This window comes from Echiichthys vipera (assembly GCF_963691815.1).
Source record: "Echiichthys vipera genome assembly, chromosome: 15".
In the NCBI taxonomy this organism is placed as follows: Eukaryota; Metazoa; Chordata; class Actinopteri; order Perciformes; family Trachinidae; genus Echiichthys; species Echiichthys vipera.
The window spans coordinates 21,665,306-21,691,399 of record NC_139840.1 but is presented as its reverse complement, the minus strand read 5'-3'; the positions used below and the strand labels follow the sequence as shown (position 1 = coordinate 21,691,399).

General features: G+C 40.5%; 1 protein-coding gene across 1 annotated transcript in view; it reads right to left on the bottom strand.

Annotated features, from left to right (window-relative positions):
- The window catches only part of LOC310958295 (activated CDC42 kinase 1-like), a 60,070-nt gene extending 36,896 nt beyond the window's left edge, over window positions 1–23,174 (bottom strand). The window contains exons 1-2 of the mRNA XM_083929179.1: window positions 23,078–23,174; window positions 12,317–12,565 (exon numbers count right to left, since the gene is read on the bottom strand). The gene's annotated coding sequence lies outside the window, so the exon portion shown is untranslated. The remainder of the gene's footprint in view (window positions 1–12,316; window positions 12,566–23,077) is intronic.
- Between the last annotated feature and the right edge of the window lie 2,920 nt (window positions 23,175–26,094).

The window sequence follows — 26,094 nt, the reverse complement described above, 5'->3', positions numbered from 1 at the left end:
TATTTATTGTTATAACATCAATGTGTTTTGTTTTTACCCTTTTTTTGACATTAGCTGACGGTATATCTAGAATTGTAGTTTCACTCTCATGGCGCTGTGTCAGACTGTCTTGAATGTCTATAATGAAAAACAACAAATGGGCAAATATTCAAATGAAATGATGCTCATGATTAAACAGTAACAGACTGTTTAAAAAAAACACAAAAAACAACTGTATTTCTAACGCCCACATTTTAATCCCGCGCACTAAGGAGATAGATTAAAAGTACATGAGTTACTTTGAAATTTTTAGCAACAGTATTTGTTGAGCGACGGCTCCTTGGATCGAATCATTGAATAGATGACTATAAGCTAGCCTAGTTTCCATACAATTTCCAACATGGAGCTGCCTGTGGACACCTGTCTGTAAATAACGGCGGGTAAAACAGTCGGCAAACGCAGCAGCCCGCATCGTCCGATATGTAAAACCGTAAATATCGGCCAATGTGTCGGTCTGTCGATACTTGTAACATATGTGACATACTTAACTTAGGTCACATAATGTACTTACTGTAACTGTGAAGGAGACATTATGACAATACAACATTGCCCCTAGTTTTTGATGGAGGAGGTTTGGACACTATGCAACTTTAGAAACTATTACCTCAATTACACACAAGAAACACCAGTATACACAGTCTAACACTATGGTTTTAGATATGAGGAGCAAAGTCCCACACAGACAGAAAGTAGAGAAGAAGAGCAGTAGGGTAGAAACAGAGAGACAATACAGCCAATTGGGGCCATGATAAATGGAGCAGGGCTGAGCTGTGGTGTCATGTGGGGTTACTGCTACCCACCGCCTCCTCCTGGTGAACTCAACACGCTCCATTACAGCCTGTGTGGCAGTTAGCTGCAACTAAAAAATAACCATGTGGTCATACAAATTATTTCCCAGAATGTTTCCGTTGCAATGCATGATTTTTAGAATAAGAATAAGAAGAATAAGAATAAGAAGAAGAAGAAGAAGAAGAAGAAGAAGAAGAAGAAGAAGAAGAAGAAGAAGAAGAAGAAGAAGAACTTTTTTAATCCCGCAACGGGAAATTCGATTTTTTTCAAAAGACAATAAATAAAGACAGGAAATATTACATATAAGGAAATAAGCCAGGGGAGCTTCCATATTTAGTATATCTTGCGGAAGTTCTTTTTTTTTTTGCATATTTTGTCATACATAGTCTCCACTATATCACATAAGATGCCTTTTAATGCCCATCTTTTATCCTTCAGCACACATTAGAATAAACTCCATACTGTAATCTTGCTAACCTGCCTTTGACAAAAATTAAAATATTAGTTTGAAATGAATATAAAATTGACCTCATTATGGACAGATAATGTGAAATGTTATGTTATTACATTCTATCTACATTCTTTTTACTGAGGACACTTCTGATATGGCTATCAATAGGAATGTGAAAATGTTGTTTTTTTTAACTTGTTTTTAAATATATTTTATGGATCTAATTGTCTTATTCATATACATTATGTTATACTGTATTTCTGTCATCGTCATATCTTTGAACATGGCATTATATTTTCCCCATCGACATCAACTACTCAGAGAGCCTCACACCTTCACCTCTGACCTCCCTGCTTCAACCACATTTCACAAACCCTCCGCCAGAAACCTGGAAAACCCCTTTAATGACCAAATGCTGGGGCTTTAACCTCTGACCCTAGAAGCTTCATTTGACAGCCATTTTGCGTCAGGGGGAAGGTAAAAGCTGAGTCTGTTAAAACATGTGAACGCCTCCCCTGTCCCTGTGATGGAGAGCGAGGAGAAGCAGAGCAGACATGTCTGTGGGTGTAACAGCACAGTGTTCCCAGCCCCAAACATCACAAGCCGTTTAAACCCTCCCTTTAAGAGACCATTAAGAGTCCTTAAAGACGAAAAGGACTGTGACTCCTGGGCCCCTCCTGTCTCTTTACGACTGTTGGTGGGTAGACCGCAGGCTCTGGGGGCAGCAGTAAGCTTTTGAACAGGAGCTGGATGAAATCCCTGATGTCTGCTGCTGATGTGAGGCTCGTAGGGTGGAAATATAATCAGGGTAGGAACCGGACGGGAAAGTGTGTGTGTGTGTGTGTGTGTGTGTGTGTGTGTGTGTGTGTGTGTGTGTGTGTGTGTGTGTGTGTTTGTATGGGTGTCAGACGTGAGTTTCTCACCGCCGTGGAAAGTAGAGCATTTTCTTTGGACGTTCTTTAAATGTAAATGGTAAATGGACTTGTACTTATATAGCGCCTTTCAAGTCTTCTGACTACTCAGCGCTTTCACATTGATGGCAGTGGAAATCTACATACCATCTAATCTGACCATTCAAACCACATTTATACACCCATGCGCAGCACGGGGAGCAATTCGGGGTTTAGTGTCTTGCACAAGGACACTTCGACATGCGGACCAGGGGAACTGGGGATCGAACCACCGATCTCTCGAATGGAGGACGACCCACCCCTCCACTTAGACACTGCCGCCCCACCCACCACCAAAAGTATCAATGATACAATATAATGACTAGAAGATTATAGGACTGATCAACATCATTCAATCTGTTGATTTGTTTTTCAGTTAACTGACTAATCATTAGATCTAAAAATGTCTAAACATAGATAATGATATCCTACAGATATCACAATGGGCTCTGGTCTTTTTTTTTCATTTCATAGACTACATTGAATGTTTGACGAAATAATTAACGCATTAAAGAACAACATCACAAACATCATTAAGTGGCATTTTTAAAATAAAAAAGGAATTAGTGAAGAATATGATGTATATCTGTACAATGTTATAAATGAAGAAAATAAAAAATCTAAATGTTTGATTATAAATATACAAAATATAATCATCACACTAAACATATCAACTTTTGTCATGTAATATGTTCTGTTTATTTCAGACTACTTAGACATGCACTTCCATAAAGTTAAAAAACTCATAAGAGACAGATTTTTAAAAAAGGATGGTAAAGCTGCGATAATTAGTCCATTAGCCAATCAAGTGAAAGTGAATCAGCAGCAATTGTGTTGACGGTCGAGTATTTTTTTTTAAAGCAAAAATAATGTCATATATACTTTGGTCCTTTGAGTCTTGATCTGACTAAAGAAGATTTGAATCTTTTTTCTTTAACTCTCCTGAAATAGTGATGGACATGTTTTTCCTGACAATTTATTAACTCAACGATTAATTCACTTATTAAACATGGAGGAAAGGATTGGCAGAATAACTGATAATGAAAACAATCATTAGTTACAGCCATAAAGATGGTCTACTGCAAATCAGCTGATATGTTTGCCGACTGAGTCACACACCATAAACACTGAAAACTACACTTCCTGTAATGCACAATGATAATGTCATCGTCAGGGTCTGCCAGTTCTATCATGAAATATAAATAATATAAATATAATATAATATATAATATAAATATATATAATATAATATATAATATAAATATATATAAATATTTATATATATATATATATATATTTATATATATATATTTATATATATTTATTTATATATATATAAATAGAATGTATAAAGTTAATCAGTTAAGTTCCTCATAAATTCTGAAGTTGAAATTGAATCTAAGAAGACAAAGCTCCACCACACTGATCCATGTTTGAAAGATGTCCTTCTAGTCTCCAAGAACACATGATCCTGTCAACACAAATATCAAGTAAGCTCTCAAAATCTTGTAATCCTGCAAAATAAATGTTTTCTAGTGGGAAAGGAAAGTATTGTAACGGACTGTAGTGACTGTTAATGTTAATGTCAGAATGTGTCACTGTTCGAGTGAATCACTGAGATGTCCCACAAGTCAGTGAAGTGACATGCTGTTTTTGTTAGAGAGGCTGGAAGCCTGTAGTTAAAAAAAAGACGAGTAAAAACGGGAGTTAGAGGTCAGAAGGTTGTTCTTTGTTGGCGTCGGCTGCAGCCCACGGTAGCCGTGTTCAGCTAGAACATAAAGCGCAACAAACTGGATAAAGTCTCAACGCCTGATCATTGAGGGAGCTACAGTATTTTAGTGATAACAAAGAAAAGCCGTAAAGCATCAAACTGCAGCTGAACTCAAAATGGGTAACAGACCTGTTTCTGGTGGGACTTCACATGAATCCTTCTGGCAACCAATGTTGGCCCCCGACACTTAAAAGCACCCATGTGCACAAAATATTTCTTCTTATAGGTCATGGCAGCAACACCCACAACTTCTGGTCGCAGCTCAAATCTTGTTGACTTAGGCGATGACTTCACCTCGCTGTGGGTGAAAAGACGCCACACATGCTATTCACTACTCTACGATATGAAAAGAGATGTTAACATTGACCGATGACTCTGCCCGTGCGCTGTGGTCAGTGCTCTTCGAGGGAATGTTGACGCAGTAACAGCGTCATCGGCCAGTGAGGAAGCTGTAGCTGTGGTCAGGGTGTGGACTGTGGAGAAATGGTACAGTCGCTTCTGCTTAGATTTTTCACTTTTATCTTCGACGAGACAACAGCGACTGAATCCTCTCGATCCATGTGCTGGTGGTCAGAACTAAATCGCTTTGCTCTCCCTAAAACTTCACCATATGCTGAAAAAGCTTAATAAGATTAAGTACAGATGTGATGCTGCTGAAAAAGAATAGACAGCGGTCAAGTACAAATATGTTTTTCAATGTCCTTCAATCCATGACTAAGATGACCTTGAAAAACCTGGTCCCAAAGGTTTTACGCTGAGTACATAAACCAGTCCTGCAACTAACACGATAAGTTACTTTTGCTGAAACTAAAACAACAGAAAATGACTGCCATCTATTTTGATGTTGATAATGAATCTTTGTATTCATTTATGAAGCTCAAATACCAAACATTACAACTTCTCCAGTGTTAGGAAAAAAGCTTTTAAGATCACATGGGGATCTGGAAAAACTGTGACTATATATTTTAATAATATAAACAATTAATCGATTTATAGTATAAATAAAAGCATTGATAGTGTAAATAACTCATGATTTTCACTGTCAGTAAATACTCAGTTATAGTCACCATTATTGAATTAATTTGAATCGATAAAATATCAGAAAATGCCCATTAGAGCTACAACGATGGATCCAATAACCGACTGGTGGTCCACTACTAAATCATCACCAACTATTATGATAATCCATTGATTTAAAAAAAACGTCAAAATTCTGAGACTCCGGCTTCTTAAATGTACATTAAATGTGTACTTTGTGTTTTCATTCCTCCTCTTTGAAAGTAAACTGAGTATATTTGAGTTGTGGACAAAACAAGACATTTGAGGAAGTCATGTTTGGCTTTGGGAAACTCTGACCCACATGTTTCACCATTTTCTGACATTTTATAGAGCAAACAACTATTCGATTAATGGAGAAAATAATCGACAACGAAAATAATGGTTAGTTGCATCATCAAAGCTTCCCAGAGTCCAAGTTTATATCTTCAAATAACAGACTGGACTAACAGCTCCAAACCTAGAACCAGCTAACCCCTAAAAGCTGGGACATTTTTCTTAAAAGATGCTTACAAACGTATAAAAATGTTGACAATTTAGATGCCACATTGGACACATTCTCTTTTATTTTTTTCAGTCTACTTTATATCATCCAGGCCCAACACTAACTAGTAAAGATGTTAAAGGGCACAAAGCTTTAGATTAATTATTATGTCTAATCAATGAATTTTAAATTTAGTGTAATTGACTCCGACTGCCCTGGGGATGGAGTGAGCATAGAGACAAATTGCCCTACTTTGTGTGGATTAATAAAAAGTACAGCATTCTAACTTTGTATCATCAGCTTTTTATGGCTTGTCCAGAGCCCAAACAGGCTCAGCTGAGATCAATCATGGTTGGGCGCAGAGTCAAACGCTCCAATAATGACTTCCATCTACTGTAGAACACACACACACAATATTTCATACCAAGTTGTCAGAAGAAATATTATCCTCAACAAATCCTCTCTCATCACCCCTTTCCCGGAAAGATTTCCACTTCGGCTGAAACTGAAGCGGACAGGCACGCTGAACAAATCCACTGTGGACAGAGGTGTGTGTGAGATGGATGAAAGAGAGAATGCATGTGTGTGTGTTTGTGTGAATGTGATTGAGAGGTAGATAGACCTATATAATCCTCAGCTTTCATGCGGCCTTTCTACGAAGTGTTGAAGGGGCACATGAGTGTGTGTGGTGTTGGCTTTCCTCTGTCCCTCCAGGCTAAACAGGTGGGATTTAAGAGGGCGATCTAAAGCCTGCGGGGCAACACCGGGCCCTGCAGGAAAGCAGAGGACAGGATTAAGGGGACAGGAGGCCGGGATGAGGGTCCCACTGTCTCACTTAATCTGTGTGTGCGTTGGTGCCAAGGTCACAGGTGATGAGGTATGCAAATCATCAGAAGCTAAAGCTCTCTGCGTTTCACTGCCATCTGGGTGCCTGGCCATGCATCATGCCAGGGCCTTTGTGTGTGTGTGTGTGTGTGTGTGTGTGTGTGTGTGTGTGTGTGTGTGTGTGTGTGTGTGTGTGTGTGTGTGTGTGTGTGTGTGTGTGTGTGTGTGTGTGTGTGTGTGTGTGTGTGTGTGTTCACAAGAGTTGTCATGTTCAGTGAAGGAACAGGGGCACGTTAAACCACACAGATATTTGAATGCAATGCAATCAAAACTCACTGACATAACCAGTGTCTGAAATCACATTAAAAACGTGTTGGACTTTTCATCATTTTCAGAAGTAAATATAGAAGTTGACAGTAAATAAGTAAAGTTATTCAGTAGAAATGAGAAAAGGTTGAAGACTAAACTGATGCCAGGTTAGATGTTAATCATTCTCTGGATGTCCGTCTGCAGCTTCCACAGATGTAATCTTTTCTATTTTTGGAAGGAGAAGAAATCCCTCCCCACGACTGATATCAGCATGCAGTTTGCTGTTTGAAAAAGTGAAATGCCAACTTAATGATTTCTATCCACGCACTCATCGTGGCTTCAGGAACAGCCTGACAGGTGGTGTTTTAAGAGACGTTACAACATCCATACAAATATTCAAAATCCTCATATTTATTATTTATTATCACATCTACCATTGTAATAGTTTCCAGAACTGTCACATCATACTCAATATATACATTCATCAAATTGAAGCGTTACCAAAAATGTATGTCATCGTGAAATATCAAGACTTTGAAACTTTCAAACTGAAAAAAAGTTGAATCTGTTGTTTTTTTTCATAACACGTGTGTGTGTGTGTGTGTGTGTGTGTGTGTGTGTGTGTGTGTGTGTGTGTGTGTGTGTGTGTGTGTGTGTGTGTGTGTGTGTGTGTGTGTGTGTGTGTGTGTGGTGACATTGAAGTGACACAGAACATACTGACTCATTCACACCCTCAGCTCACATGCCAACCCTGATGTCCTGGAATCAAGACACATCCAACATGGTCCCTTCAGTTTAAACTGTGTATGTGATCTGGTGCTCGGTGATACGGCCAAAATTTGATCCCAATATAAGTCATAACACGCAAGGTAAGAATGTAGAGCATTTTGCAAATGAAGTTGCCATAACGCCGTTCAAAATGCCCAAACAATATAGAAATATATATCGTTTTTATATCGTTTTGAAAATATATATATTGCCATATCACGTATTGTATTGTGATGAAATAATACATCGAGATATAGTGATACACAATTACCTCATCTAAACCCATAATAACACGCAAACACTAACATGTCTTTCAGAAAATCTAATGTGAAATAATCTGAGTTCATATTTTGCACTTAAGTTCTTGAATAAAATGAGAAATTAATGCTATTTTCATTTGTTGCGTATTAAATTCACACGGGCGTATACAAGATAGACTTTACCATGTGGCTATTTCTTATGAACTACATATTTATTGAATAGTTATTTAAGTTCCTATTTTACATTTGTTATGAGTTTAGTCAGTTTCAATGCGTAGAAGTGGACATATTTCATTGCATTAAATATCGCTTGTATTATTTCATATGCGGTTTTGCATTTATTTGACGATACAGCTCTTAAAACTTAAACTTAACTACTGTGAATGAGAGCAAACTGCATGAAGAGGTAGTGCTGCCCTAGTGAGCATATTATCAGACACAATGCACAACTCTTCACTAGTTCTGGCTGAATCAGCAAAGTTCACAGCCGCCGCTCTGAACTGAACCTGATCTCTGTGAATAATGTTTTGTTCCTGATGCGTTTGGATCCACGGTTATCTTCTCTTCATGTGGCCACACGGGGGCAGCCTGAGGCAGTGAGAAGTAAAAGTTTCATGTTAATGAGGCAGGTGCAGGTACTGTAGCCAAAATTGGATTTTCTCCCTTATATGGAACTCAAATTTGTTTCTTTAAAGACACCGTGGGCTGAAAAAAACATTTTGAATTCTGACTTGGCCTGATTTCACATGACTTTTTCACAAGAGTTGTCATGTTCAGTGAAGGAACAGGGGCACGTTAAACCACACAGATATTTGAATGCAATGCAATCAAAACTCACTGACATAACCAGTGTCTGAAATCACATTAAAAACGTGTTGGACTTTTCATCATTTTCAGAAGTAAATATAGAAGTTGACAGTAAATAAGTAAAGTTATTCAGTAGAAATGAGAAAAGGTTGAAGACTAAACTGATGCCAGGTTATATGTTAATCATTCTCTGGATGTCCGTCTGCAGCTTCCACAGATGTAATCTTTTCTATTTTTGGAAGGAGAAGAAATCCCTCCCCACGACTGATATCAGCATGCAGTTTGCTGTTTGAAAAAGTGAAATGCCAACTTAATGATTTCTATCCACGCACTCATCGTGGCTTCAGGAACAGCCTGACCGGTGGTGTTTTAAGAGACGTTACAACATCCATACAAATATTCAAAATCCTCATATTTATTATTTATTATCACATCTACCATTGTAATAGTTTCCAGAACTGTCACATCATACTCAATATATGCATTCATCAAATTGAAGCGTTACCAAAAATGTATGTCATCGTGAAATATCAAGACTTTGAAACTTTCAAACTGAAAAAAAGTTGAATCTGTTGTTTTTTTTCATAACACGTGTGTGTGTGTGTGTGTGTGTGTGTGTGTGTGTGTGTGTGTGTATATGTGTGTATATGTGTGTGTGTGTGTGTGTGTGTGTGTGTGTGTGTGTGTGTGTGTGTGTGTGTGTGTGTGTGTGTGTGTGTGTGTGTGTGTGTGTGTGTGTGTGTGTGTGTCTGGTCAATATGTAAGCTGCTCTTCCGGTCCCCTCTACCCACAAGGAGTGAGTGATTGAGCAGAGTAACATCAGATAAGAGTGGCAACAATACACACTGTACCCTGAGTGTGTATGAGAGGGAGAGAGTAAAAAGATAAGGAACGAAAATACAGCTTGTCAACAAACTCAGGCAAACCTTTACTCCAGAAACACACACACACACAATGAAAATCAGAAGTATAAGGAAGGATAACAAACTGAATTCAATCCTTTTTCTCAAACAGGAACCTTGATTCATAGGTGGTTGAGTGAGACTGATCAGCCCCCACCACCGTTTGTTTCTCAACATTATCAACACAGCCTGGAGCCCAGAAATGTGACTGCATGGTGTTAAACTGTGTGTGAACCCTGAACTTCTATGATAGGTCTGGGTGTTACTCTATTATGACTATTGATGAATGACTTTTGACTTTGAGCATGATCCTCTGACAGCTTTCCAAAAAACTTCAATTCAATAGAAACGTCATACAATTGTCTTTGAGTGCAATCAAAAGTAAACTAGCTGCAAAAAGTAGCTGCACAGCAGATCAATTTGCCAGCCGAATTATTTATGCATGCCAGTTTGTTCAGTGTAGCGTTAGGCGTCATGACGATAGTTATCATGAGACAAAATTGGATTATCCATACTGCCCACCCTTTTAACAGTGTAAAGCTGGGGTTTGTTTTATATTGGGCTTGCGAAACAAGTCAAAGTGAAGCTGTAGATGATACAGTCTGCACCAATCACGTGTCCTCAATTAAAGAAGAACTTCTAAGTCGACACTCACACAATTTTGATGACTAATCGATTCATTTAATAGTTGATTCTGTAAAACTGAGTTTCTCCGCAAAGAATCATGCAGAAGCACCATTTTAAATCTCGTGTTTATGAGAGTTGAGCTCATAAGATTCTCGGAAATGAGTAATTCAAAATGAAAAAAAAGCATAAGAAATGATCAACCAAGAACAAAACGACAGATTAGTCAACCGATCAACTGATAAGGGGCAGAAGTTGAATTTAAAACATTGGGAAGCCTGTGGCCTGTGAGTTATCACAAGGAGATCTATTACAGGGTCACTTAATCAGGAAATCTGATGCGTTAACAACACGGCTAACATACAATACACCCGGTATGGACACACAGCACACCCGTCCTCAGGGGGGCTGGTAATGCAATACCTGTGGATCTGTGCTGAGGGACAGAAAAAAATAGAAAAAACACTAAAGGTGAAAGAGGAGAGGGAAGCCAAAGAAGGAGTGAAAGCGACAGCGAGGCGTGTGACAACTGGTCTGCAGGTAGATTGATTGAGGAGTCAGCAGACTGGAGCAGCGGGGGAAGTGTGTGTGTGTGTGTGTGTGGGGGGGGGCATGGTGTGACAGCCGGATGTAAGTTCAGGGTTAAAATAACACTGTCCTCTCTCTCACACCCACACACACTCTCATACTCTGTGTCTCCCAGAGGCTCCCTTTCCTCCAGACTTCTCCTCTGTCAGTCTGGGCCCCAGAGACCCTCCAAGCATTCAGAGACACTCGCCACAAAAAGCACACTCACTGGTCGCTGCTGCTATTCCGGGAGATTCCTCTCTGCTTCGTCTTTTTAGTCCCTTTCCCTCCATCCTCATACTTCCTCTGTCTACCTTACTTCCCACTATCCGGAGTAACAAGTAACTTAAGTAAAGGTATCAATACCTCCATGTAAAACAATAATATATGGTATAATGTAAGCTTCCAGCTGGGAGGACGCCTCGGGGAAGACTCTTTTATCGGTAAGACTACAAGTGTTTCAGTCAGACTTCAGACCTGTTGAGTAGAGTTTCCCCTGTGGCAGAGGGAGGAAGCCTGGCCTGACTTTAACAGTCCTGTTAGATAAGCATCTTTAGCAGGGCTGCTGCTCCACCTGCTCCAATTATAGAGCCATTTACACAACTAAACACTGATGGTCTGCCTCTGATAAGTAAACAACTGGCCCTGGAAGCAGCATTCGGTCATTCGTGTTGTGTTTCACCAAACAAAAGCATATACAAAGTGTCAGTGAGTGCACCCACTCACACAAAGGCATGTTGGCACAGTTCCTACATTCACAGCTACACATTCGGTACACACTCGCATAGTCTGTTCCTCTTGCTTTCCCTCATTCTTAGCTCTCAAACACACACACTTGTTTATTATTTGTCTTCTGACTGAGGTTTGCAGACACCTGTTTGGGAGTGCCTGACTTGCTGCATCCTGTGTGTGGGGGTCTGTTTGTGAGGGATTTCTATCAAAGCCACCAGTGTGACTCTCATTTCCTCCTACTCCACCTCATCAGCTAAGAATTGTTATTCGTTGACTTTGCCCCTACAAATGGACAATAAACAAATCTGGGACATAACGGATCCTCTTTTGGATACACAAACACGAGTCTGATGGAACAGGAAATGGTCAAGCACATCCACCTTCTGGGTTTAAAGGGATAGTTAGGATAGTTTTTTGAAGTCTGGTTGTATGAGGAAGTTATCCATAGTCAGTGCAGTTACCTGGATGGACATAACGGCATCAGTTTCATGTCAGAAAAGGTTGTCTGACAGCAAGGTAAAGCAGTGAACCCCTTCAAATAATCCAAACTATCCCTTTAAGTGTGTATCTGCAGATGCTCTTTCTGTTTTCTTCATCATCTTGCTATGGTATATAATATCTTTAACTCACACAAACACACAAACAATGGACAGTGTGACCCAAGATGACATCATCCTCAGTATTTGCTCGTCTGCATTTCAAAGGTGAATAGTTCCCATTCAGACACACACTGAGCTGGTCTGTGGACCTCCCCACTCTGAGGAAAGCACAGTCACCACTTGGCATGATCTCATGTCTGCATAGCTTACACAAACACACGCTTACACACACACAGAATAGCACACCAAACGTGTGTGTTTAAACACTGTACACTACGGGGAAAAACAGGCCCAGCACACAGTCGCACCCAGCTGCGGTGAATTCAGAAAACAGAACAGCATTGATACAGTGCTATTGTCTGACATGCACATAATGTTCTTACCTGCAATATTTGAGCCAGAGAAACCAGGTTTCCTTTCCTGGTTTGAGTCCAGTGTCCACTCTGACACTCTATACACTCCTCTCAGGTTGATGACAGAAGGCCAACCACATGCAGACAAGGCCCCCAGTCCATTGAGGTGTGATTTTGACCAGCTACAAGTCCATGGCACCGAGATGCTAGCACACGCTCACATGATTTCATCCTCATCCATCGGTCAACACAAACCCATGAGTAAGTTTCAGGGCTTGCCTGGAAAAAAACAGAAAATAGTCATGTGTCAAGGTCTAAATATCATAATTTACCTTCAATAAGCATTACACAGAGCTTGCCTCGTCACCTCTAATTGCAGATCTGCGGTATTTCAAATGCAGACAACAACATGAGGCAGATAAACACCTTTCACAAGCTGTGTTTGTGTCACTCCTGTCCTGAGTGACTGAAGGTGAGCGCCCATGGGACAGAGATCTAATACTGTGATGAGAGAATGAGTGAAGGGCTTGACTGCCCAGGAGGCCCCCCTGCTGCTGACACACACTCAGCTTGAACACACGGCTGATAATAAGCAGAGAGAACAGGACAGCAGTTCCTACTGGTGAAACTAGAATTACCACCTTGCAGTCGTACGCCCCGGCCAACCAGTCAAGTTGCAGTTCACATCCAAAGTCTTCACTACATAATGTATGTAGTGAAGACTTTGAAGGAATTTAATATAAAAAATTAAAATGTGGTCAAAATTAGCGTAGGAATTCTTGACTTATGGCCAAACATGGGTTTTGCAAGATCACAGTGACCTTTGACCTTTTCTTGAATTCTGAAATCTAATCAGTTCATCCCTGAATCCAAGTGGATGTTTAAGCCAACTTTGATGAAATTCCCTACAGGGTTTCCTGAGATATTGCATTCCCAAGAATAGGACAGACAAACCCGAAACCATAACGTCATCAACGCCAAGGCGTAATGAACTGAAAAGGTAACATTAAGATGATGCAAGTAAGTCAATATCTTATTTGACACTTTAGGGTGCTCTAGACCTACTTAAAGGAGCTGTATTATTAATTAATAAAGCAGAAAACAACAATTCGCTATGTGCAGACATAGTGGAGGACGTCCTGAGTGAATAATGAAGTCACTCACTGTGTGTTGTAGTCAGACTTTCTCTGTTCTTTATTGTGATAGCCCGTCCGGCCGTGCATGCATGTTAGTGCATGTAGCCGTGACACAAATATCAGTATTTCACATGTTGGGGAATGGTCTTTAAGAGCCTTGTGGAAGCTATCCTAGTATATCGAGTAGAGCTCCTTTAATAATGACCCCCCCCCCCCCCCCCCCCCATGCTATATATAAACATCACTATGTTTTGTTAAAGAACACATACAATACATTCATTTTTAAAAAACACCTTCATGCCATTCCTGTATTTTAGTTTAACGTCTGATTTCCTTACTTCCTACTTCAGGGCAAATGAAACTTAACATCTATTGAGATGAAGCGGAAGCCAGCCAGCCACCCACTCACACTTTACACGACATGACCCAACAGAGTGCACCTGAACTGACTTAACCACAGAGCTGAGTAACATCATTGCAAAACTGAGAAGCGAAACCATTCTGATCAGATTACTTTGATATTTTTGATTTTTTTTAGAGTATAATCAGCTCGGAGCATAACTCAAGATCATACAGATCATACAGAAGTTAATGTGAAACTATATTTCACTGCAGCCTGCTGAATCAATAACTTACAGTAGGCTACAACCGGAAACAACTTCCAGTGCTTAAAGTGAATTGACTTGACATTGTTCCAACCAGGTCTGGGGGCTGTGGTAGGAATGCCTGAGGGGCCCTGTGCAGGAGAGGGCAGTATGAATGAATCAATGCAATTCACACGGACACACGAGGACACAGTCCACCCACCACCTAGTGAAGTAGCTGACTGGAGCCTACAGTGTCAGAGGAGAAGCTCACAACAAGGAGAAACACCAAGCTATTCTTCCTCCCTGCATACACTCCACAAATGACTCCTTTGTCTGTGAGGGAAAAAAAGACTACGTATGTAACTGTGCGCGGAGAAACACGAGCACGCTGGACAGTAACACACACCAATCACATGCAAGCTCAATGCCGTGAACTACAAACAAACACACACTCAACAGTTTGGCAGCGTTTTAGTGACAAATAGCCACTGGCACGTCATTCATTTATTGACACATGCACTGTTCATGCATTAGTGGCTCAGGCTAAAACAGCAAGCTGCATCTTTTTCTATCGACAACAATGTGTAACATGCCAGAGGGCGACATCACACGACCCCAGCGGATTTCACATTTTTGTTACGCAACTGTGTGAGAGGGCAGGGCAGGGAGGAGAAGGTAGTTTATGGCTGCAGCCCTCACCGTGGCACATAAAGATACACAAACACCAACCAGTCCCGAGAGAGTGTAAGAAAGGCCCAAAATAAACTGCACAAACACAGTCAAGCACAGAGGCCACTTAAAATGTACAAGAAAAGCAGCTCTCTTGCTTAACTGAGGTCACATAAACAACTAGAGAGGCAACCAGCGTCAGCAAAAGAGTGGTGTTAACCAGCATGCACTCTGACTGAATTCAATGTGATTTAAGTTATAAAAAGTGTTCTGCCAGTGAGTCTGTATCTTAACAACTGTTGGACGGATTGTCACATGGTCCTCAGAGGATGAATCATAATGACTTTGGTGATCCTCTGGCTTTTCCTCACAGGTTTTAAGTGAAATGTCTTGACAACTATTGGCTGGATCATCATGAAATTCTGTACGGACATTCATGTCCCCTCAGGCCGAAATGTAACGTTGGCATCCCCTTAATCTCTCATTTTACAGCTTTGCTAAACCAAACATTTTTTTGTCTCAAACTATTGACATTCATTTTCCTATGTGTGTTTAGTGCATATACTGTACAATGAATGGACGTAGCGACCATGCCTGAAAAATGAGACCGACGCGGAAGTGCCTTAAGCCTGTATTTTAACGAGTGGCCTGCAGGAGCGACGTGTGCGGTTGCTGTAGACATCCGGTTGTATGCAAGTCAATGATGAAAATGACCTACTTCTCACTTGGTCTGAAATAAGACGATTGCAGATGTTTTTATTGTCTCTATCTTTAGTATGGTTTGATGCCTTTTTGCAATACCAAGTGGTGTTTACTTTTTCAAATTCGGACCCAGTTTGAGTCAAATATACATACAGAAGGTGATGCATTGGGGCGTGGCTTACTCGTGATCGACAGGTGTCAAAGACGGAGTGCTTGTCTATCAAACCTACAGCAGCTGTGGAAAATTACAGCCGTGATGTTGTTCTTTAGTGTTAGTTTGTTAGTTTAGTGTTAGTTTGTTTTAAGTTAAACCGGTTGTACTAAAAGACAACTCCAAGCAGTCTCCGGTAAGTAACGTTACATATTATTTTAAGCCTTTTCTCTTGCTAAACAAACTCAGCATGCCAGCTAATATCACAGTTAACATGGATGCATGTTCTTCACCAAGCTAGTGCTAATGTTACCAGATACTAGCTCTATATGTAGCTTCATCCTTTATGTGCTAATAGCTGCTTGTTGTTGGTAATTCTTGCATAATTTTACCATTTATCTGTGATTATGCGATTCATTATGCAGTCTATGGTTTAGTGCTAATTAGCAAAAGTTTGCATATTTACATGAAAGATAGTGAATAAAATGTAGATTAAAACCTGGCCACAGGGGAAACTGGGAAAAAGCGGCCTGCAGCGAAAAGGTGAAATAGAATCAACTTTTGGAGAAACACAACCTGACATCACGCTACGGCAGCCAATCACGTAACCTACTGGCAGGCAAAATACAATGGAGATACAAACGGACTTGTTTTATACATCAATGTCTACATATTTCCTTTCTTAGGTTGGCTGACTTCTGATAGGTCTGTCCTCTTTCATTAAAGTATGACCAGTCAAAGATACCGGGCTCTTGTCTAAATGGTTTGTTGAACATTGGTTGTGGCAGCCAAATGTTTTTATGTAGTTTTCTTAATACAGCACCATCCATTTAATGCTGGTCACCGAGCAGCTCCACTGGAGATTGGTGTTCAGGTGCCTTGCTTGTTGGCACCTCGTCAATAGTCAGCAACTGACATGGCTAGAGTATTTAAGTTTAAATGGTGACCTTGCTGTCAACATTTGCATATCAAGCTTGCATGATGCAAATTCAGTCTAAAACGAAGCATTTCCTTTCCCCCCACAGTTCAACCTGTGAAACTTAGCATGGCAATACCGGTTTACCACAAAATGTAACAAGATAATCTTTACATGTTAAAGCATAACTAAAACAATTGGAGTACATGCAGCTCTTCATCTTGTCACCTAGCTCTTTGTATTTCTTAATAAGCTTTTAATGAACCAGGATTTGTCGGGCTGAATAGAAAGCCTGCCTCTCCTGTCTTTTCCACTGCAGTCACTGCTGATTCATGCACTCCGCTGTCAACAGAAAAGCCTTTCATTCATGCTGCCTCCCCCCACTTATGAAGTCAACATGGCACCACTCACCAACAAAAAAGTGTTTTTGAATTGCATCATCTTCAGTTTACCGGGACCTCTTGAACGCTGACAATAGTCTTTGTCTCAGAATGTGTTGTACTTTAAACTCATCTGCTAACCGTTAATACAGTGAATCATTCTTAGACCAACAACATAGCATGCACTCTACACTATCTGAACCATAGAATTAACCTAATATAGGCCTATGAATGTTCTCATTCGTCCAGGTCATCGTTATCCGAAATTGCTTTGCGGATAACCTAATATACATGTGCAAAATATTCATCACTCATTTTGGTGATGTTTCTAAAGACACTGAACGATAATAACCGCATGCACACAGGCTACTATGGTAATAAGAGATGAACTAATAGAGGCCAGGCCAAACATATTCTCTCCTGAGGACAAAGCGAAGCTGCAATGAGGAAGATGAGCCACAATGAAGAGATGAGGAGTGAAACGCAATCTTCTCTCGCCAACAAAGGAGACAGTACAGGAAAACCAGCGCTCTCTATTCCTGTGTCTCACACCCACACATCTATCATTTGTACGAGTTACTTAGTGGACAAAAAAGGAGAATAAATTACAATGTAAACATTACTAATACACTTTCAGTCTCTGTGCATATGCTGCAGATTAGTACTATTCTGGTGCTCTAGTGAGTGTTTACAGCCCCAGGACAATGTTAGTGAGATCGACTGAAAATAAACTACACTACTGGTGATTATCATAATGAAGTAACATGTCAATAGTGTGACTCACTGATGGGTTTTTAATGGTTTTTGGCACAGGAGGATAAGCACTACGTATGGAAATCAGCTTACAGCTAAATTCTTATACACTACATCTCTTCTCTTTGGATGAGATGAATGATTTTGGTTATTTGAGACATGAAATGAGTCAAACAGCTTCAAGTCTTCATATCATATTTCTGTTCACATTCTGCTCATAAAGCAGCACTGGAAAACTTCCTGCACACTAGAGAACTGACATCTTATCCTCAGCTGTCATTCTTAATTGCATACACGCACTGCAAACCATAAACTATCGAGACGTCACTCTGTGGCGCCGTATGTGAGAACGCAAATGTCTGAAATCAGTCGGACCGGACATCAAGCTCTTACAAAGACCATATTCACAGTGAGCGAGTGGGTGGGTTGATGATGTGGGCTTGCCAATACCACAACAAAATTGTCTCACTGGAGAGTGCAGAGATTCCGGAAATCCTCAACCACTTGGTTGTTTATGACCAAATTATGAACCGGCTCCTTCACCGCGGTGTAATCTGTGTCATGTCCTGCCTCCTGCACATTCTATCCAGATACTACCCCTCACCTAAACCAAATTGAGGATTTTCAGTAAGAGAGAATGCATACAAGACAGAGAATCTCCTGTTGCGTGCTACATGTCTGAAATGGAAACTTGTGATAACAGCTTTGGACTTTTATTAAAAAATGACACTGAATTGCTCTGAATCATCACGTTTTTGTTTGTTTTTTTAACTTATGCCGGAAGGTGGTGCAACACTCCTGCAAACTGTCACATCCTGTTGGGGTGATGGCACTGCCCACACTTTCCTCTTAATCCATCTCACATGTCTAAGACCATCATTTCAATGCTAACATCTTTAGAGGTCTGTGCGTAAACATTTCGGGGAGAAGAGTCCGGCTCCTTTCTTTTCCAAAGGCTCTGTTTAGGAATTACAATCATCAAGCCGTGTGGTGTGATGAGGAGGTGATACCTTGGCCTACTTTGATAGATGAACACAGCCTTATAATGACAGGAGTACAGGGGTGGTAGTTTTATACACTGCAGCTCCTTCATTTCTCCTTCATTGCGGTATTCTTAAATATTAAAAAAAACATACGTGTACCGCTAATTCTCTGATAAAAGCTGATCAGGGGAAATTAGACTCCCTTTCTAATGTTTGGTGTGTCTTTGACTTGGACCTCAAATGTGCAGTTTTGTTGCTAAATTATAGTAAAAATCTTTTAATTAAAAGATCATCAGATAGCCCAAATTAACAATCTCCTAACTGTCAACATTTTATAACCATCTTAAAAGCAGTCCCATTATACAACTGTGGTTCATTTGTCTGTCTGTCACTAAATCAGTCTTTAGTGAGGAGAGCATGACCGTAAATGTCTTTAACTGCATTTATGTCATATGACTGTCAGCCTCATCCTACTAGTTTAGTCGCTAATGGAACATCCTGAAAGTAATAAGATCGGGGCTGGATATTGACTAATCTCACTACCTTAGAGTGACACTCTTATCCAGAATCATTACAAAAAAGTAATTCACAGTTGGTCAAAATTTGGTTTTCTCAGGAACTCATTCCACAGAGCTCTCTACAATCCATCACTGCCATGCTGTGTATTTGTGTGAGCACTCCCACTATCGCCACAGACCAACTGTGTATCATATTCAGTAATAACAAGAGGTTGAAAACTGGATTGTATCCACTTCAAACACAGGGTGATCCTACAGAGACATTTACAAGCTCTAGCATGTGAAAAGGGGAAGTTGTTAAAGCCAAATCCAACCCTGATGGTGTGAGGGGTCAATGTAAACGCCTACTGATACAAATTTCAGCGTGCAACCACAAATATTAGGACCCGAGACTAGACATCGTGGTTCACCAGCAGATTTGGACCGACTGGATCAGTTGCGACAACTCCAAAAAACAGATTTTGTAATTAAATCCAATCAAATATACATAATATATGGTTTTCTAATGTCATTAACTTGTGAAAATGCAAATATCCTTTCGGCGCAGGCGGAAACTTTTCAAACAAAAATGTCAGCATTAAAAATGACTCTCTCTAGGCTGGTTTCCCAAAGATAGACTTTAACTTTGGCTTAACTTTAACTGCTAGTCAGACTTTAGGTAGACGTCTAAATTCATCTGAATAACACGGCTCTTAGTCCGCAGTCAGGATGGCTAACTTTTAAGGCTTAAAATAGTCTTAAATGTCTAATCTAGGAGCAGAATTACTGTAAGACTGGCCTAAGACTGAAGACCAGTCTAAAATATCTGTGAAACTGGCCCCAGTATCATATTCTACTGATGTTCCAATACCGATTTTTCCCTCCCAAAACTGATTCTGTCTCAGTTAAGTTGAATCGGATCTGTGCGTAGACTGGAGCACTCACCAATACCGATACCAGCATTGTAGGCGGTATCGGAGGCATTTCCGATGCTTGTATCTCTATTGACTTTATTGAATTGGTATTAAAGGGATGGCAAAGTTTCTCTTCCCACTGAAAACAAGCTGGCATTTTCTACCATAACTATGTATTTGTCCGGAGCTTTCACTTTTAGTCAACTCATACTTGACAATTTCTCCAAAGTGTGCGACAGACTCATGCATACAGTGGTGGAGATGGGTGAAGGTCATGTACACCAACTTCTCCAGTAGTGTTTCATGATAAAATACAAATAAAGAGTGAATGAAAGGATGAAAGACATTTAAAGTATCAGCATGTTAGGTTGGTAATAATTACATTTAAGTCCCCATTGCCTTTCATTTCCATTTCCAGAGCTAACTGTAGTGAAATATTGATTGTATCAAACTGAAAGCCAGTATTTAGCACCACACCACAAAGTTCTTAGAGTCAGACACTCAAATGTGCATTGATTGACTGCTTTCAAGCTCAATTCAGATGCAAGTTAGACTTTCTTTTACATTAATATAAACATTAAAACATACAAATCAAACAAATCACATCGAGCTGTGAGGCGTTCAGCAACGACTACCAGATTTATCAACAGTCGAGGACTTTACCCCGTTGGACGACAGTGGGTCAATCTGATTTTATAGTCAAACACTGGCAGCCGTTAAGGTTAATTGTACCAATAAAAAACAGTTATGTGCAAATGGCTTATGTAATGCTAAGTGTAAAACGATGAGCATTACTCAGATCTACAGATAATGACAGCTATTAAGGTAAGCCGGAAGCATATGTATGATGTGACGTGCGTGTGTGTGTTTTGTGGGATTTAGAGAGGCTTGGCCCAGCTGAGGTGTTTCATCTAGAGCGGAGGAGACAGAGAGCTTTGTTCTGCTGCCCTCAGGCCTACTATCTGATACCAGGTGTGTCAGGTGAGTGTGAGAGAGAACGAGAGAAGAAGAAGAAGATGAAGAAGAAGAAGAAGAAGAAAGAGAGATAACACACAGCAAGTGGAAACAAGAAAAGCTTCTGTGGAGGTAAACTGCATATTTTGCCTTTCTGGAGGCCAACATACTTCTTTACTCAGGTATGTTATTGTCCTGCAGATCGGATTTCTTGGATGAGAACTTTCAATACTGCAGCCTCACTAAGTTTTATCTCATAAAATACCCTGAGGTTTAAACTCATGGGTCAGAAGACGTTTGTTAATCTTATTCAACTAATTACATACTTACAAAAAAATCTAATTTCCCCCTGATGAGAATCATTCTGAACCAATTCTAAGATATAACTGTAGTCTTTGAATTCATATTTATTCTCTTTTTTTCTCTATAGAGACTTTAAGAGTTGAAATCATGCCTTCACTGGTCAGGAGTGTGGACTCCCCGTACACATGCAACAGTGTGGCCACTTCCGACACCGACATCATCAGGTTTGCTGACGACACAGCTGTGGTCGCCCTGATCACGGACGACGATGACAAGGCTGAGCTGAAAGACCTGACGTGCTGGTGTAAGGACAACAACCTACACATGAGTGTCAGCAAGACTAAGAAGGGAAAAGGCAGGGAAGGAACTCATTACATCTCATCTTCAACCGCTTATCCGGGGTCGGGTCGCGGGGGCAGCAGCTTTAGCAGGGGACCCCAAACTTCCCTTTCCCGGGCCACATTAACCAGCTCTAACTGGGGGATCCCGATGTGTTCCCAGGCCAGTGTGGAGATATAATCTCTCCACCTGGTCCTGGGTCTTCCCCGAGGCCTCCTCCCAGCTGGACGTGCCTGGAACACCTCCTTAGGGAGGCGCCCAGGGGGCATCCTTACTAGATGCCCGAACCAACTCAACTGGCTCTACGCCCCTTAATATCAACGGGTCCTAGAGGGTGGACATCTTCAAGAACCTCGGTGTCCACATCACTGAGAGCCTGACCTGGGTGCTGATTGAGCCAGTGGTAAGTAAAACAAAGGAGAGACTGTTTAATCTTAGACGCCTGAGGGAATTCTAGGTATACCCTCAAATACTCTACTCCTGGACCAGTGAGGGTGTTGTGACGGTGAACATCACTACCTGGTAAGGAAACGGCACCGTACAGACCCCTCAAAGAGTTGTTAATTCGGCTGAACATACAACAGACTATCCTCCATCCTGCCTAAAGGATATTTACACAAGATCAAGAATAAGAGAATCATTAAAGATCCAAACCATCCCAATAACTGCCTTTTTTTCTCCCAGGCCAGCACTGAGAGGCTCAGAGGCTCAGGTGGTGCTTCTACCCTCTGGCTACTAGTAGGAATATAATAAGACAAATATGGAACCTGATAGGACAATTAAATAGTGACGCCCACGATGAACATGATAGGACAGACATGTCCACTTTATTTACACCCAGGTAAAAAGGATGATATATCCCCCCTGTGTTGGCATGGAGGTGAGGTCAACTGAGGCCTATAACTCTTAACATTCATACCAACAAGAGGAGAAGGTGATGCAGCAATACCATTTTAATTTTTCATTCCTCCAGCACCATGCAGCTAACTCTCTGTGGCTTGTTAAGGATATAAATACAGGCAGTTTTTCCCATGTTGGATCAGTGGGTTTGGGGTACCTGTGTAGGTAGGCAGGCAAATGTCTGACCCATTGAATCCACCGAAATGAGAAAATTAAAGTAAGAAAATTAGCCTTTTTAATGTCACATGTGCAGCTTGGTGATTAGACACACTACTAAATCCTGACAATGCCCCCCCCCCCCCCCCCCCCCCCCCAAAAAAAAACATTTTTTTTCTTTCATCATCATTTGTTTAACATTGGTCTTACTTTGAACAGCCAGCATGTGCCAATCTCAGGTTGTCTCGCGACATTCTTTCAAAAAAAAAGGAGCGTTTTGCGGCTCACGAGACAAACTTTCACCCGCAGATAGTTCACCGAACAAACTCGGCAAATACGCATCTTCTGTACTTGCTTTTAAGTGATTAAAGCTGACACTTTACACCAGAAGAGGCCGATTAAAGTCCTGTTATGGTTGCTGGGCGCCAGGCTGTCCAGTGAGAGCGCCTACCTGTCAATCTCAGCTCCTGTCACCAAGTTGTCACCTCCTGTTCCGGTGTGTTTGGACACTCCGACGAACCGGCTACAGGTTCACGAGTCCTGGCGTGTGTACAGCTTTAAAAACGGCATTTTCCATGACACGAAAGAGACTTGGTAAAGTTTGCACCGGTCCTTGTTGAACGGTGCACTTGCAGCTCCAGCCCTGTCCGAAAACACAGTCGGTGTTTGAGCGCTCTGCTGCTGGCGTCACTTCTTTGCTGTCTTTGTGCAGAACAAAGATCGTCTGTGTATCTGAAGATGGATCACTCCAGTGAGGGGAAACAGGCTGGCTCAGGTATTTGGTTAGTTAGATTAGTTAGTTAGTTAGTTAGTCAGTTAGTTAGTTAGTTAGTTAGTTAGTTATTCAGTTAGTTAGTTAGTTAGTTAGTTAGTCAGTTAAGTAATTGGTTTCATTCATTTACTTTGACATAGTTTTGTTAAAATCAAGCTGTTGTGTTTTGTTTTTCCACTGGGAACCATGGACGTATTATGAGACAATGGGTCCCTGGGCACAGACATGTAAGAGGCCCCCATCTCTGTCTACAGTAGGAACAAGACACCCAAATTCAAAGAGTCTACTTTCAGTCATTTGTAGTCATTTTTGGTCTCCTTGTGGTCATTGGAGTGGCATGCATGGACTTTTTCAAGGGCAAGGTCGAAAAGGGAAAAAAGAGGCACATATATCACGTCCTCACCACTGAAGACGGCACTTTAGCACACGTTTTGGCTGCTAGAGGACATTTTAGCACACGTTTTGGCTCCTAGAGGGCACTTAAACACACGTTTTGGATCCTAGAGGACACTTCAGCACACGTTTTGGCTCCTAGAGAACACTTTAGCACACATTTTGGCTCCTAGAAGACACTTTAGCACATGTTTTGGCTCCTAGAGGACACTTTAGCACATGTTTTGGCTCCTAGAGGACAATTTAGCACACATTTTGGCTCCTAGAGGACACTTCAGCACACATTTCACACTTGAGCACACATTTTGGCCCCCATGAAAGCACTTTAACGTGCGTATTTGCTGCTAGGGGGCACTTTAGCACGCCTTTTTCAACAATTGTAGGTTGTATTGGTAATTTTTTTACATTTGTAATTGTTTTAAATCTATTCTTAGCAATTTTATGTTTCTATGTCGTCGTTTTGTTTATCACTGTGGTCACTATACATATGTTTTAATCATTGTCTCTTCGTCTTGTCTTGTCTTGTGTTTTAAGACATCTAGCATCTCTCTTCGTGGTTGTTTTGTGTTTTTCAGCAACATTTTATGAATTCCCCCTGACTTTATGGGCCCCTGAGCCTGTAGGCCCATTCAGTAATCCATCCATGGGAACAGTGGGACACATCTAAGTGTAACGAATCAAAATGTTCATAAAGCATCTTTGTTTTCTATACTTTATTGCAATAGTGAATAAGTAAAATTTCCAATTCCTTACACTGCATAATTTCTGCATTCTTCTTTTCATATTTATTTTCTCAATCCAGGTAAATACTGAGTATCACTGTGCCTAAATACTAATTTATTAGCCTGTAGGTAAAATCAACTATTAGTTTAGAGTCATTGCAGCTCTGTAACACTGACATCCTTCTTCTTCTTCTCATGCATGTTGCTCATGTGCATTTCCTTGCTCATCACATGCTGTTTTTCTGTCTTTTCATTTCCTGTTTCTATATTTCTTCTGTAATAACTTCATTAATACTGGTCTGCTTTTAATCCACCACTCCTTATGGTGATGGATAATGCTTCAGGAATTAGCAGCGCAGTGAGAGCTCTTCATTTCTCTCCCATCTCTGGTGCACATTCAGGCTGTCAGCCCACTCTTAAAGGAACATGCCGCAATTTTGCAATATTGCTCCACTTTGTGGCTGCAGCTTCTTCAAACAAGTGTAGTGCTTTGGTTTGTAACATACATATAATTTAAAATCATAGATTTTGTTTCACTCGCAAGCAGTAAAAAGTTGGGGGGAAAAAATCTAAATCAGTGAATAATGGTATGGTCCAATTCAAGCTGAAGTACAAGAGGGGATTGGATCCTAAAAATAAATAAATCCCCTCACCAAAATATTTTCAGTGTTGACAGGACAATAGTTTTGAACCTAATGGACACCTCCATTTAAATGCAAACATTCACTTCAGGAATAACATTTGGTGCCAGAATAAAGGAGTTTTAAATTAAATGGAAACATATGGTTTACTTTGTCTCCATCCTCTGGTCAAACGTTGTCACAACTCTTTTTTTCTAGATGGTGTGGATCAGGACCGGGTGATATGGCTAAAATCTTCTATCCCAATATATATTTTTCCTTAGCTCAATAATAAAGTATGTCACGATATAGCTGGGTTTTGTGGTAATTCAATTAATACATAGTCTGGATGAATAAACACATGGTTAAGCCCCATGCTCTTGTGTTAATCGAAAAATAGAGAAATGAAAAGTACTGCGTATTTTCTAATTTTATTACCAAACTTGAGTGCAAAATTAATAAAACATGCAAATGACCGAACGTAAGGCATCACGCAGATGATGTAAATATCGTCATAATGCCGTTCAGCTGCTGTTTTGACATTATGATAAGAACTATTCCGAAAGATATATAAAATCAGGATGTTCATGTTGTTTTGATAACATATATCCTCATATCTCCCAGCCCTAGAGTGGATTGTGCCACTCAGGTGCTTCAATAACAGGGGGGTTGGACAGGAAACCCTGATGAAACAAAGAAGGAATGATTAAAGATTCCCTCCAAATGTGTTTATAAGACACAGAAAAGTGCTACTGCTAAATATCTGATTTTCATGACTTTCTTCTTGTTTCCAGAGGTCTCCTACTTTACTTAAGTCAGCTCATGAGACTTTTGCAGAACGTGTGCATGACTTATCCTGAGATCGATTTCCAAATGAACACTTAATTCAGAAAACCCTATCACTGACACATTAAACTTTATTTATAGCTTTATGTAACTCTGACAAATACTTTTCAGTTCT